The 13,970-nt window shown below is 45.2% G+C and overlaps 1 long non-coding RNA gene across 1 annotated transcript in view; it reads left to right on the top strand.

Annotated features, from left to right (window-relative positions):
- LOC136999785 (uncharacterized) overlaps positions 1-12,823 on the top strand; it is a 77,468-nt gene extending 64,645 nt beyond the window's left edge. The window contains exons 3-4 of the long non-coding RNA XR_010890107.1: positions 9,702-9,959; positions 10,057-12,823. This is a non-coding gene — a long non-coding RNA (uncharacterized lncRNA). The remainder of the gene's footprint in view (positions 1-9,701; positions 9,960-10,056) is intronic.
- Positions 12,824-13,970: the final 1,147 nt, after the last annotated feature.

Below are 13,970 nucleotides of genomic sequence, written 5' to 3'. Positions count from 1 at the left end.
GCTTTACATAAATAAAATTCCGCCGCTCGCGGATGACGCTCGCCCTGCGCCCGTCGTCCGTCCATCCACACAGCAGCAGTCTCCCCTTTCTCCGAGCCGCGCGACGCGCAATGACCATTCGCATACATTATCGCCGTCCATCGAAATCCGGTTTTCGACAATACCCGGTGATACGCGCGAACCGGGGTTCCGTCGACGGGTCACCCTCCTCAAAGGAGGAGGCAGAAGAGTCCGCGCGCAACCTGCAACGAGGCTCGTGAGACCGAGTCGTGGAATACATATACGTACAAGTGGTGAACTGTGTATGGGACAGTGACCATAGTCTCTGTCCGGTCGTGATGGCGACGACGGTGCGCAGATTTCCATTGGGGATGACCATCGATGACCGGGGGGTTGCGCGAGCGACTTCTTTCTTTTTTTTTTTTTTCTTCTTCCGATTCTTTATTTTCTCCGCTGTCGCCACCGGTCCGGTGGGAACGAAAACCTGATCGGGGGAGTTTTCGTCCACTCTGATCGTCCTGCGCCACCTCGGCGTCGCGAGAGAGGAAGATGGGCGATGAGAGAGGAACAGAGAGGACAGGCGTGAACCGTTTGAACTCAGCAACCCCATAAAGGCATATGAGTGCAATGAGTCTTAGCGGCCAGTAAGATCGTTGCGCTAACGTCGCTCGCAGGGTCATGGGAAAAACCGGGCGAACCGGACATTGGTCACGAACGGAACTGAACTTCCTTTGATAAGTCGCGGCGCGTGGAGAGCGTCACGGGCGCTCCGGTTGTACGGGGGATACTCGTCTTTCTCCCCGATAGTAATTCCGAGGAATTAACGTCCGAGAAAGGGATGGAAAAGAAAAATTGCGCGGCAGTTATATCCGAGACTTCGCTCGCGCCGTCTATGTCGATGGCGGTTACCACTTTAGTTCTAACCGCCGCTCTAACGTCTCGCGATCGAGATGCGTCGGCCTCTAAACTTTCCGTATCATATTAACGGTCGGGGCTTTAACAAACACGCGGGGGAACAAGAGAGCCTTCGCCGTCGCTTCGATGGCTTAAGCTTAACGAACTTCTCAACCCCAACGTCCGTTTGGGAGTTTTTTTCCAGATACGTTCGTTACGCCACCATAGTATATCGAGAGATTTATCGCTTCTTTATACAACGGTCGCGGAATGACTCAGGAAATGGTCGAGGAAATTGGAATCTGTTCAAATAGCGTTGCGCGGAATAATTGCAACACGCGGTTACGCAAGTCCGATATATAAAAGGCATTCGCCTGTTATCGATTTGCTGGAATATGTCAAACTGCCGTTTTTTTTCTCGCTCGTAGAGCTCGGACGCTGAGCTGTACAATGTGAAGTGTATTAATGGACGAAGCATGTAAGTGCAAAATGCTTCGGGGATTGTTCGGAGATTGATCTTTGAATGCGCTGCACGGCGCGGTAAAGAAAAGTCGATCGAGGAAATTGAGTTCTTTTTCTACGCTCCGATAGGTAACCGCAATGAGCGCGCCGCCGCTGTAGTCGCGGTAGCCAAATGGAATCTAACGTATTGCATAAGAGCGATATTGCTGTCTGCCGTTTTGCAAAAAGGAACAGTGCGCCCGCCAGATGTATCGCGCAATAATGAGCGCTAACGCGCGAGATAACGCATAGGTCTCCTGACGTCTACATTATTAATCATTAATAATCGCGGCGTCCTTCTCTCGATCGGGCGGTAGCCGCTGTTACTCCAACCAGAAACAATACCATTCTACAAAATCTTACACGTCTTACAATCATGCGACATGCCTCGTTCAAGTATTGACACAGGCCGAGTGTGTTTCCCGGTAAGAGCTATCTTATGCCCGGCCGATGCCGGGCTCTAACATGCTAATTAACTCGCGCAGAATTGAAAGCCGCCAGTCAGGAAGGATCGTTCGAGCCATTGACGCGCGTTAAGAACGTCATCGTGGAAAATTATATTCCGTTCCGCGGGACTATCCTTCTTTCCGTCGCGCCAACGACCGCAATGAACTCGTCGCACGGCGGTAGGTAAAACACTAGCGTTACACCAGATCTCCTACGAGAGGATAATTTCTCGCGCTGTCGGCGCACGCGAGAGTCGGCGCGATTATTGTTAGAGGCCGAACAAAAAATTATTTTTCCTCAAACGACGGCGATGCACGCACATTGCGCAAACGTTTCGTGACTTTTCAGAGCGAGCTACATGATTCACGGAGGAAACTGCTCGACTGCGTGGCAGCAGTCAGTCCGAAGATAGTTGGACGTCGTCTGATCCCCGTCCGTTTATCCGATCAAACGATCGACATTTATCATTCTTCATCCTCCGAGTTGCTTGCCGTCGCGTGTTTTGCACCTTTTGCTGCTGCGCGAGTCGCGATTAAACGCCGCATGATCGGCGTGAAGTAATCGCAGGTGTGTGCGCGAAGACGAAGATAAATATAAATAATTTAATAAGACTGAAGTAAAAGAGTATACACATTAGATAAGCACAGAGCAAAATTAATTTTATATCTCTCGATGTCTTTCCCGCAGACGGGTATACGATCTTGGTTTTCGGTAGGAGTAATAAGATGTAACTTTGTGCGAGCGGATAATTAAAGATGTTGCGTACATCCGAGCACGCAATTAGATTATTAATTAGCGACTAGTTGTGAGCAGGTTCGATGCGATGTGCGGCGCGATAAATCAGAGTTTTTCTACGCGGGGTCATTGACCAACGAGACCATTGACCATTGACCATCGGATCCGCGAGGCATTAACAACCGCGCGTCCGGCCGACGTAAACGCTCGGAAACATTATTCTATCGCGGAATACGCAGCTGGAGCCGCTATTATCGCACGTCATCGGGCGCTGCGCAAGAAATTCCCGCCTGCGAGTCAACGGGCAATTATGAATTCTACGGGATTGTCGAACTATCGGCAACTCCGATATATACCGTAACAACGATTACCGATTGCCGTTTATGCATTCGTAATCCTTTCTCCGCGTCCGTTGCGCGCGGAACGCGCGCAATCGTCCTCGAGCGCGTTAATCGACGCGCGCGTTTGACTTTTTTACCGTGCGCCGAATCCGGTTTGCGCTGCTTTGTTCGCGTCGCCAATAAGTAATCGGTTCCCCTTGATACTTCAATTTACCGCCGATTTTCTGCCCTAACTGCCCGTACAGGCACTTATCGTCGTCGTCTATATACGTATCACCGACTCCCGCGGCCTTCTCTCTCTCAATCTTTAACGGTCCATTAATAATAGGCAACACGTGGCGTTCCAGTTTCGTGCCCGGCAGTCACGATAAAACTTCCTCCCTCGCGCCCCGCCGAGTCGCCCTAATTAGCGTATCGCGGAAGTTATCGAAAATTCTCGAGCGTTGCGGATAACGCTCATTACTGCAATCTCAACCTATTTATGAAATCTGAGGGACCACGCCTAGCGTCGCAATCGAAATACTCCCAGACTGTGCGAGAGCGAAAAGGGACTGTGGTTTGATGAATCTTTTATGCATTGGCTACGGATTTATTGTGCGGTAATCGATAATATCCCTTTATACCTGTTCCGCATGTGTCGGAGAAGTTGGATTTCATTCCCGCTTACCAAGTATCGCATTTTCAGCGCAATCTCCGTAATCTGAATCTACGGTAATCCGAATGTCCAGCGATCTCAGATATTTCGCAGATACATATGCATTAAGAATTACGCGCGTTTTCAGAATTCACCGCGAAATTGTATAAACTCACAGCTCGGCGGAACCAGCGCGCGTATAATGGGCATGCATAATTCCCTCAAATTACTATCTTTTCCCATTAGCGATGCACATTAGGTTAAAAATTTCAGCCTTCAATCGACGTGTCATTCGATGATAGTAGCAGCCGAAGGAAAGCACTTCAATCATTCTATTTCAGTACACTCGGAGCGCCGTAAGATTACAGACCTAATGCTGAATCGGCGCGCAGTCCTCGGGATAGATGCTACAATAAGACATCGATAAATCTAAGCGGAGGCAATGCGTCGATCGTGAGCCCAATTTCAGTCGCATCACGCGCGCTCAGCCTCTCGCCGTAGGCTGTAAGCCGATTTTCCATCACGGTCGCGTTCCGCGCGGCGCACACTATAAGAAGAGGCCATTAGAAGAGACGCGTCCATTCATAATCCATTCATAAATTAGCTCGGCCGGGAGGATAATGCCACGGCCTGGCCTCATAAGGATTCCCTCTTGACCTGCGAGGATAGTCGAGAAGAAGAAGAAGAAGCCGCGCAGAAAGTGAGTGAGAGAGAGAGAGAGAAAGAAAGAAGGCCGAAGAAGGGAGACTTGCTGAAGATCGGTTACAATCCACCGCGATTCCGTGCGTCCGCTCTCGGAGCGGATCGTCGCGCCGCGATGGAATTTATGTGTTTAGGCGTCGCCTGAATGCCTGATGTATACGGCCTCGTATAATGTTGCTATCGCCGGGCGCAACGGCATAATGGCTTTCGTCCCCGGGCCCGGCGCGAAATGACGCCGTATACGAGACGCGCGGCGTTCGCGACGGAACGAGCTATCGGTAATTATTTATCGGCCAATCCCCGAATGAGACCGTGGCGCGTATAGGATCGTTTCGTAGACGCACTATCGATGCCGCATCCGACTGCTTTTTTTTTCCTCCCCTCCGCGCGATCCCACGTCTATCCCTTAATCTGCTCCGACGCTGCCGACGCGAGTCCTGTGTTATAGCCTTATCTATCCGCGCGGGATTTTACGATGTCATATACGGATGTAATGCGCGGTCGATGCACGGACATATGCGCGCGTGTTGTGCGCAAAATGCGCTTCGCATTGTACGATATGTGCTCGGCAAAAAATGCACCTTTAACTTCCATAATGCGCCATATATATTTAAGCATTTATTAAATATTCTGTATTTCTAATTAATGGAATAATATGTTAGTGATATAAAATGATAAGAACTTCGAACGGATGTTTGTATACGCGTTATCTAACTAGGATTTTATGGTAGATACGAATACCACGCAAGCGTCAGTCATTTTTTTCTTTTCCTAAGCACACATCGTACAATATTTTAAATTGATTGCATCTTAAAAACCCTAGAAATATACTCTATCTCAGCGCATAAAAGATGCATTGCGCAATGTTGCGACTGCGTGTAATTACCGCCGATAGCGCGATGGCTTACATCGCTGACTTGTCCGAGGAACAGCAATCGTATGCGCGGACAAGATTATAAGCAATCGGTCAGCTATCGGCCACTTCTAAATCATTGTTGCTCGAGACATCGAGGACGCTCGAGTTATCTCGAGTTTCTCTTACCCGAGCTTTTATTCCCGCGCGCGTCTCTTCGCGCGTCCCTTTAATCGCACTATAGCTTTATACGTCGCGCAATCAGGATTATAGGATTTTACGACTATCCGCATGTAAAGAGCAGTGTGTAAATATACACATTCGCGCGCTGGCGTTAACATGGCATTGCAACACCACGGGAAAAAGGCTTGCGTAGCGTGCGGCGTAAATTACTGTAAGCAGATCTCTCATGCGTGATACCGATCTATCCGTCGTAAGATCAATCTTGTCACCGATCGCTTCTCCGCGCGACTATTCCCGGTTCTCGTCTTCATTTTTATCATCAGTGTTTTACCGCGCTTTGCCTCTCCGCCCCGCGTTTGCGCTTTCGTCGGCGTGTAACTGATGACGTCCGACGATACTGCGGCTTACACTGTCGCGTGACCTAACGGGGGTCCGCCCTGTAATTTCATTTGTCGAGATTCTATCGCGGAATTTATACGGTCGACCGGTGGAAATACGTCGAGGAAATCGATAAAGTGGTCGTGCATAATGTGAATGGCATCACGCGTCGTTTCTTGGGCTTTCAAGTTTGACGAGCCGTTAGCAGGCCGAGCAACACGCTGCTTTCTATATCTATTTGGTGAATGTAAAATTTTTGATAACTGTTAAATTTCCCGACGATTCATTAATAATTTAAAATCAAAATCAATCAATTCTTTTTACTTTTTTCATGATGAAGTTTACGCGCCGATGATTAATTCTACAATGAATAATTAATTTAATAAAACAGATGATTGGTTCCAAAAACTAAACCTCAACCTTTATATATCCGTAATATATTTTCATAAAAATGAAAGTCGATATATTAATAGGATTTATCACTTACGATATGTTATATTATTGAATTCAAACCTTGCAAATTTCGATTATATCGAAGTATAATTCTGCAGTTCGCTTACGTAGATTGTATCGAATGTGAGTCACGTAAGTTTGATCGAAAAAGAAACGGAGAATTCACAGTGATGCATCGGTATTTGGTGGTATTTGAGTGATACAGCGCGAGCTCTTCGATATATGCTATCGATGCCTCGGGTTCGGCGTCCTTGATCATTGTAGTCAGAATGCGTACGTCCAGAATTGATGTACAAAAAAGTCTACTACTTTGAAACGTCATTTCATCGATTCGAAGAATTTCGAAACACCGATTATGAGATACTACAAAAAAATCTAGATAAATGCTGAAATCACAATCATTAATGTTGTCTTGATAAATATATTACATAATTAATGAATTTATTTAATTTTATTCATCTTTCTTCTCAATGTCGCAAGTATTAAAAAATTTTAACGATTTAGCTGGCAATAATTAACTTTTTTAAATTTAGCAAAATACTTTATTATTATTTATAGAATCTTACGCTATTCTGCATATTTTGCAACGCAACTTTAAAATTGTGTCAATGAACGGGAATTTCGGAACTGCATTGTTAACTATCAATTGGTACAGTAGGTTGATATCGCATTAACGGTACTGAAGTCGAGACTGAGTAAATACTCTTGTAGCGAACCTCGCGACAAGGTTAAGTCTTGTCACAACAGGAAGGTGATTGTCTTCCATATGATGATTGATAGGGATTGAGAAGATAAAGTTTGATAAGAGTCAAGCTAATTTTATACGTCAATATTTCATTTTTTTTTCGATGAAAAGCATTATTAGTGCGATAAAAAAACTTGCTGTTCCACGATAATATATCTCTCGATATAACTGAATAAATCTACTTTACGAGAAAGTAATTACAGAATAAATTATGTGTGACGCAAACAAAGTAAAATCTTCAAAGTTAATTATTAACCTGAGATGCAAAAGAAAAGGTAACGCCAAACTCGTAGGGTCCACATTGCTGCAAAAAGTAGCGAAACATGTTCGTTGATCTTTTTGTTCGCGCAACGGATAATGATTATGGTGGCTGGTTTATATCGAGTGATAACGTGTTTCTGCATCTTGATACCATTACATCGTATCATTAACGCAATTTCTCTGCTTTTATCGGATATAAATTCGGGAAAGTTTGTTGTAGACAGCTTGGTAGCTGTGTGAGTAAGATGAGTTGCGAGTAAGATAAGCACAGAAAAAATTCGCAGCATGTAAGTGGTTTAAGTGCTTTTGATAATATAATTATTTTTTAATCTAATTAGTGCTTGTACACACATGCATGCGCGATTCGCTAATTTTTATAATTATGGACCTCTAACGTTTGAAGGAGCAGTACATTTTATTTTAACTTTTGTAATTTATTTTTTAATTATTATAGATATCTGCACAAATAGCGTATCGCTTTTCGTAGACTGTCGTTTTTATTCAAATAATTTCTGTAAAAAGTTATAGATGTAAGGAAAAAAATTGCCAGACAAAGATTAATACAATACAACTATCGCATGCAGAATGTATATGAGAATAAAAGGAGAAATGACAAAAATCGTTGCGGCAATCTTTGTCGAATATATCGAGACGCCGAGAACACTAAGTGCATTTAATCCCGACCGCAGTGCGGCAAAAAAGGGCCATCGGCTCATCGCCAAACCGGCGGCGTACGCATCACGAAGTCACGAAGCATGAAGAGAGGAAGCGGTAGCCGCAGAAGAAGAAGGGGAGGAAGAGGAGAAGAAAAAGACGAGGGATGAGAAGAGAAGGAAAGAGGTGAGGAGGAAGAGAGAAAGAGAGGGAGAGCCACGTCGGTTTCCTCGTGGCAACGCGGGTGCCGATTACGAAGCGGCGGGCTTGAATCGCAACGCGACGCGATGCGACGCGACTTTATGCACCTTGATAGCTAGCTGCACCAGGAGGCGGTGCCGCTACATGCAACGGCGAGAGAAGTCGAGGACCCATTGGCCACTGCAATGTCCAATCATCATTTTACATTCTTTCACCTCGCTTCGTCCGCATGTGTGTGTGCACACGTGCTAACCATCGCTGGCCGCACGGCCGCTTGTACGTACGTGCATTCCGCTCCAGTGTGCGGCATGTGACATCGAAAAGCGCGTTACTACTACCAACGTGACCGGCCGACGGTCGGAGATGTAAGCGATCGGGAGCATCCGACACCCGGCTCTCTTGCGGCACGGAACACATATGCAGCGTCGTTCTTAGCGTGCGTCGGTAGCCGGCGAGTACAGGTTTATTAGGAAAAATCGAAGAGAGTCACTTCGAATTTCAAGCCGCGTTTGATATATAGCGCGCACGTCCCGTGTACCGTCGATGTATCTGGCTGTTTCTAACGTCACGCGCGGAGTGATGCTATTTATGGAACTGATTTGCAACGTAGATGCGTACGAGGCCGGTCTTGAAAAAAACGGTGCCTACCGGTAGCACGATGCTTCGCAGCGAGTGATACGTGTTCGGCGCTTGCTCGGCGATTGTCAAATTAATTACCCGAGTACGAGGTTGGATTAATTTCAAACGTTGCGTATGCGGGCGTCGATGTCTCCCTAGGCAAGATATCGGCATGGAAGCCGATCGAATGTATTGGCGTCGAAGAAAAATGCAAAATAGAATTTGATAACTTTTATTGCCGAATGAATTAACTGTTTTCGGTGAAATCGTAACGTGGGAACTACTCGTCAAAGCAATTAGCATAAAAAATGATGTTTTCATTTTGATTCAGAATGACAGCAAGTATACAGGAAGTAAATGGACAGCGAAACACAAATCAAAGTTTAAGCTTGCTTCGGGCGACTTTTAATTCGCAGTAGAATTGTACTTAAAATTTTATATGCTGTATAATTCAGAAGATATTTGAAGAGATTTGAGATATACACATTTATAATATAAAATATGTATTAGTGATGCCTCGAATTCTGTCGCGAATTGATCTAAAGCTGCCTTCATGAATTATTAATTATGGAAATAGTATCGACAGTTTATTCGAGCAAACGTTTACGTTGTATCCGCGGTCGTAAATCAGACATCTATTTCCAATGAATGAAACTTCCCTCCAGAATCCTCCGCGTAAACAGATTTCTCGTAACACAGTGTGCTATGCATGGGTGTGCCTCCTTTCCATTACGCGAGCTCAACGAGAGCGCCTTTCGCCAATGCGTTGCCTATAATTGCAGAAATATCAGATCTCCTTGCCAATTCTTGATCCGCGGAATTTCATTGACCGTCGTCGATTAGGAATCGTTTCGAGCCGGGACGATTTCTAATCGACGAGTCTCAATCCGAGCTTCGGTTCAGGTTTGAAGTAACTTGAAAACTGATATACTATTATAGATCATTATTATACAATTTTACGCGATCAGAAATTATGGTAATAAAATTTGCAAAATTTGTTACATTGTTTTGAAATGCTCACCGACCATTTATTCATGTAATCTCATTCCATGTTAGCGGAAAAAATTTGAATGATATTTTTAAGATATTTATATTTTCCAGGGGAGGTAATTAAACGATTAAAACTTAAGTACGAGAACCAGCGGGATCAATTAAAGAAGAAATTAAAGAAGCTGGCGTGCATTCAAACACGCGAATACAGACGCAGCTTGTTTACTTCCTCAAAGCGCCATTCCAGCAGTCAAGATAATATTTGTGGTCACGAAGTCTCGTGTGCATTGCACATATGCATACATCAGCGCGAGTCTCGACAATTTGCCGTACCAGAATTGAAATCAAGATCGCTACTGAAGGTCTTCTGTAAGTACTTGGTAGCGCGTATGTTTATGAAATAGCTTTCAGCCTCCGTGAAAAATCACATATATGCATGCTGGGTAGAATCTTATCTAAATTTCAGTGATATCGACTGCCTCGTTGGAGAACTTTTGTTTATCAATGAAATATTCATGCGTATAATAATCATTAAGTGCGATAATCTACGCTCGGTCATGATCTTAGATCCGGTTGCTCCGTGATATGTGCGTGCCACCGATACACGCGTTGTCACACGAGACTTGGGGTATCAGGGACACGCCAAAGGGTTGTTGACACGACGACACTTGGCGTATAACAACAACACGCACATACACTCGCCTCTCGGAAAAACGCCGACTTAAGCATTCAACGTGTCAGCTGCGACCGATTCCGCGGCAGCACACGCCAGACCAGTTCAGCGAATTGAGCAGCTCCACTTGCCATATCCTGCCACATCCTGCAGACATTTCCCTGCCTATTACGGCCGCGCGACGGATCACGGCCTCGGGCAAAGAACTGTTCAATGAAATTCTTCGCCGTGAAAACCCGTCTCTCGTGCATCTCGCTCGTTCCGGGAAATAGACCGCGGAATTCGATTCAGTTGCCATTGCGGATCGCTAAAATCACTCTCGAGCGATATCGAAGGCAGCCAATAGCAGAGCATTCAACTGACAACGTCAGTAAATTTCCATTAAGTTCTACAATTATAAAATTACATATGTAAAAACAGCTTTATTTGTTGAAAGCAATACATTATACACTTTTCACTTTAATCGCGTTGAACATTATTGCTAATGATATTTGTTCACTGCAGATAGATGTCACACTAATTTTTTGCAAAAGATAGTATTGCGCGAAATATTTAAAACGTATTGAAATATACTCAAGTATATAAAACTCTTCCCATGTTTTTATCTGACGTAAAAATGCTAAACGATTTACGGAGTGGCGTGAAAAAGATTTTGACATATCAGCAGGATATATCGATCAGTTACGCATGAAAAAAAGCGATAAGCTCGCACAAGCGATCGACACTCGCGACCTCGAACCTTGATATACCTCTCCAATCGCAAGGAAAGTGGAATATACCGTAAAATATGTATACATCAGAATGAAACCATAAGCGCGCCGTAATACGCACGATACTCAGACGCAGTTAACTATGCGTCACGGTTCACCGCAGAAACAACAATTACGTGAAAAATGACTATTGCGCGGCGTGAAGGTCGTTGCAGAGCAGCACAAGGATCGCTATCCGAGCGATCATATGCCGCGACGAGGTATTTACCTGGCCTATCCCACCGGCTTCTAATATTTTATGGCTTATGGAAGTTAATATGCCGATTAAATGCAAATTTGCTGCCAGCGATTACGCGCATACACCGAAGAGGCAGCGTCGGAAGGATCGTAAACAGTCCGATACACCATCATCGAATATCGCACGCATGTCAGCGCGAAAAAAAAAGAAAGAAACGAATCGTTGCTCCAATACGCTCCGAATCAAAAGAGGATCAATGCAAAACGCGATGTGGAGGCGCGGTTCACATTGTTTACTCGACGTACAATCCGTTCTTACTAACGAACGTGCGATTGAAATAATAAACAGTCCAGTACTTTTTTTGCAGTCGCACAAAGTGACGACGAATTAGGTGATATAATGATTTACTAAGAAGCAGCTGTCACCGAACAAGCGTGACATAACGTACTTTAACGAGCCGGAACTCGTTACTCTCCTTATAAAAATTAACTGTTGCATCACACGCGCCGTACATTAACGGCGCGATTGCGAATACTTTTCAGATCAAATAAAATTAAATGTCTCTTATGCTATAAAAGAGAGTTGTCATGCACTCATATATTTTTTACATACATACATCTTATGTATTACAAGCGATGGACGTTGAATTTGGCCTCTCATCGTACTCCAAGTTCCCCAGGGCACCATTTCCTAGATCCCATCGTCCGCTACTCATCTCAGGCCCAAAATCACGGTCGTCCATCGGGCAGCATCCACGTAGCATGAGGAGGCGCCGCATTGGCGTGGGCTATCATCTTTCTCCGCTTGTTCGTGACATCCTAACGATGATTCTGACGATTCTGTCCCTCCGTCTCGCCGGTCTTTCCCCGTCGTACGACCGTCGCTAAGTGGCTGCGCGACCGGCGCATTAGTTACGGCCGACTCTGTAATGACGTTTTCATTCTAATAAATGGTGCGCGCGGAGACGCGGGAGCGAGAGGTCGGGGTTTCGAGGGGCAGGACGAGGGATCGAACGGAGAAGAGAAAAACGGAGAGAGATGGAGCGAAGAGTGGGTCGTTGTCCAGAGACGACGATGCACCCTCGTCCTTCCTCTTCCGCCCAATCCTCCTCCCGACGCCTCGTCTCTCGCATACACACACACATACACACGTATACACGTCGGCCGTGATGGTCCTTTTGCGCTAAACCGCCTCCTCCCGGGTGGAAGATTTTCTCACCGTGTGGAGGACGCGTCAGTTTCTTCGAGAGAGGCGCCCTTGGCCCTCTCCGGACCTCGGCGAGTATCTCGCGTGATGTGTGTGCGTGGATACGTGCGTGCGTATATGACAAGCACACGCGCTCTCTCTACTTCCTTTCGCCGCGTCTCTCGTTCGTACGTTCGGTCCCGAAGAGTCGAAGGAAGGCCAACAGCAGCAAGAGAAGAAGACAGGGCGTGGCCGCGATCTCCCGCGCCGCAAAGCGCGTTTATTTGGTCGAGAAATTTCTCCCGCGTTCCCTCCGCCATCGACGCCGACGTCGCCTTTTTCTCCGAGCAAATGGATTAAAATATTTAGGAGCATTAACCAAATTGATTTTGAAATCTCTTCTCTTCAAAATGCATGTTGACGTACATTTACAATATGCTGAGGACATTTTTTCAATATATTGAATATTACAATATTACAAATAAAATGTAAAAAGTGCAGAGCTAAGTTTATGCTTTTCGACTCGCGAGACTCTGAGCGCGCATTTTATATGCTTTATCTAATCTTCCACCGCCCCTCCCTGATTCATGCTCTTTCCTTCGGCCAGTTTCCGATGCACCTCTGTACGCCCTTTTCTTGTCTTCTTTCCATGCTTCCCAATCAGCGGCTAGAGTTATAGATATACACGAGTGTCGAATCGCATCGAAAAGCGCGTCACGCGTTTCGAGCCTCGATCCTCGTCGTTCTTCGTGACGGTGGAGGAGAGACGAGGACAGTGCAATGAGAACGGCTCGCAACGAAGGTACGAAAATAGCGAGAGGGATAGGGAGAAACGGGAGCGAGAAAGAGGACGGGATATCAGCGGGAGGAGGAGTAAAAACAGCCCTCCTTCTGCCTTTTATTTTGCTCTCTTTTCCTCTTCTCGTTCCCTCCTCGCCGCCTTGGCAGAGTCACGTCCTCGGACTGCGCACGTCGAAAAAGAGACGAGAGACGAGATGAAGTGAGGACGAAATTCAGGAAATTTACGCCTGGATGATTATCGTTCGATCGATTCGACGATCGATACGCATCCGTACGGCTAGATAACTCTGTAGCGGATGGATTTAATTACGAACGGAATATTTAATCTGTTTATCTCGACTTCTCCAGTCGTAAATGCTCTTCCCAGGCTGCGACAGAAATACTATGTTGCTACTTGGAATATACTTAGCGCCGCAGTTTAGAGAATCGTATTAATTTAAGGATTATTGCTCTTCCCTTCCCAGAGAAAACGGTTTACCGTTTTGGTACTTTAAACGCAAAACCTGCTCTATATAAAATGAATTACAAGTAAATGTCTTCATTTTTGTTCGTGACATGAAGATAATATTTTTGCGATTTATTTAACTTCGTGTCAGTAAATGAAAGAGTTTCAAGATCATTTAATATTAATAAAAATAATTACAATGTTAAAAATTTCTATACTTATGCAAAAACGTTTTATTGCGTTGCAAAGTTACACATCGTCTATCTGTTACAATTTTTCTACGATTTTGGCTATTTTAGTACACGATTATACATTTATTTATTAAAAG

This window comes from Linepithema humile, chromosome 4 (genome assembly GCF_040581485.1).
Source record: "Linepithema humile isolate Giens D197 chromosome 4, Lhum_UNIL_v1.0, whole genome shotgun sequence".
Classification (NCBI taxonomy): Eukaryota; Metazoa; Arthropoda; class Insecta; order Hymenoptera; family Formicidae; genus Linepithema; species Linepithema humile.
Note: the sequence above shows the minus strand (reverse complement) of the source record. Positions and strands in the feature narration are given on the sequence as shown.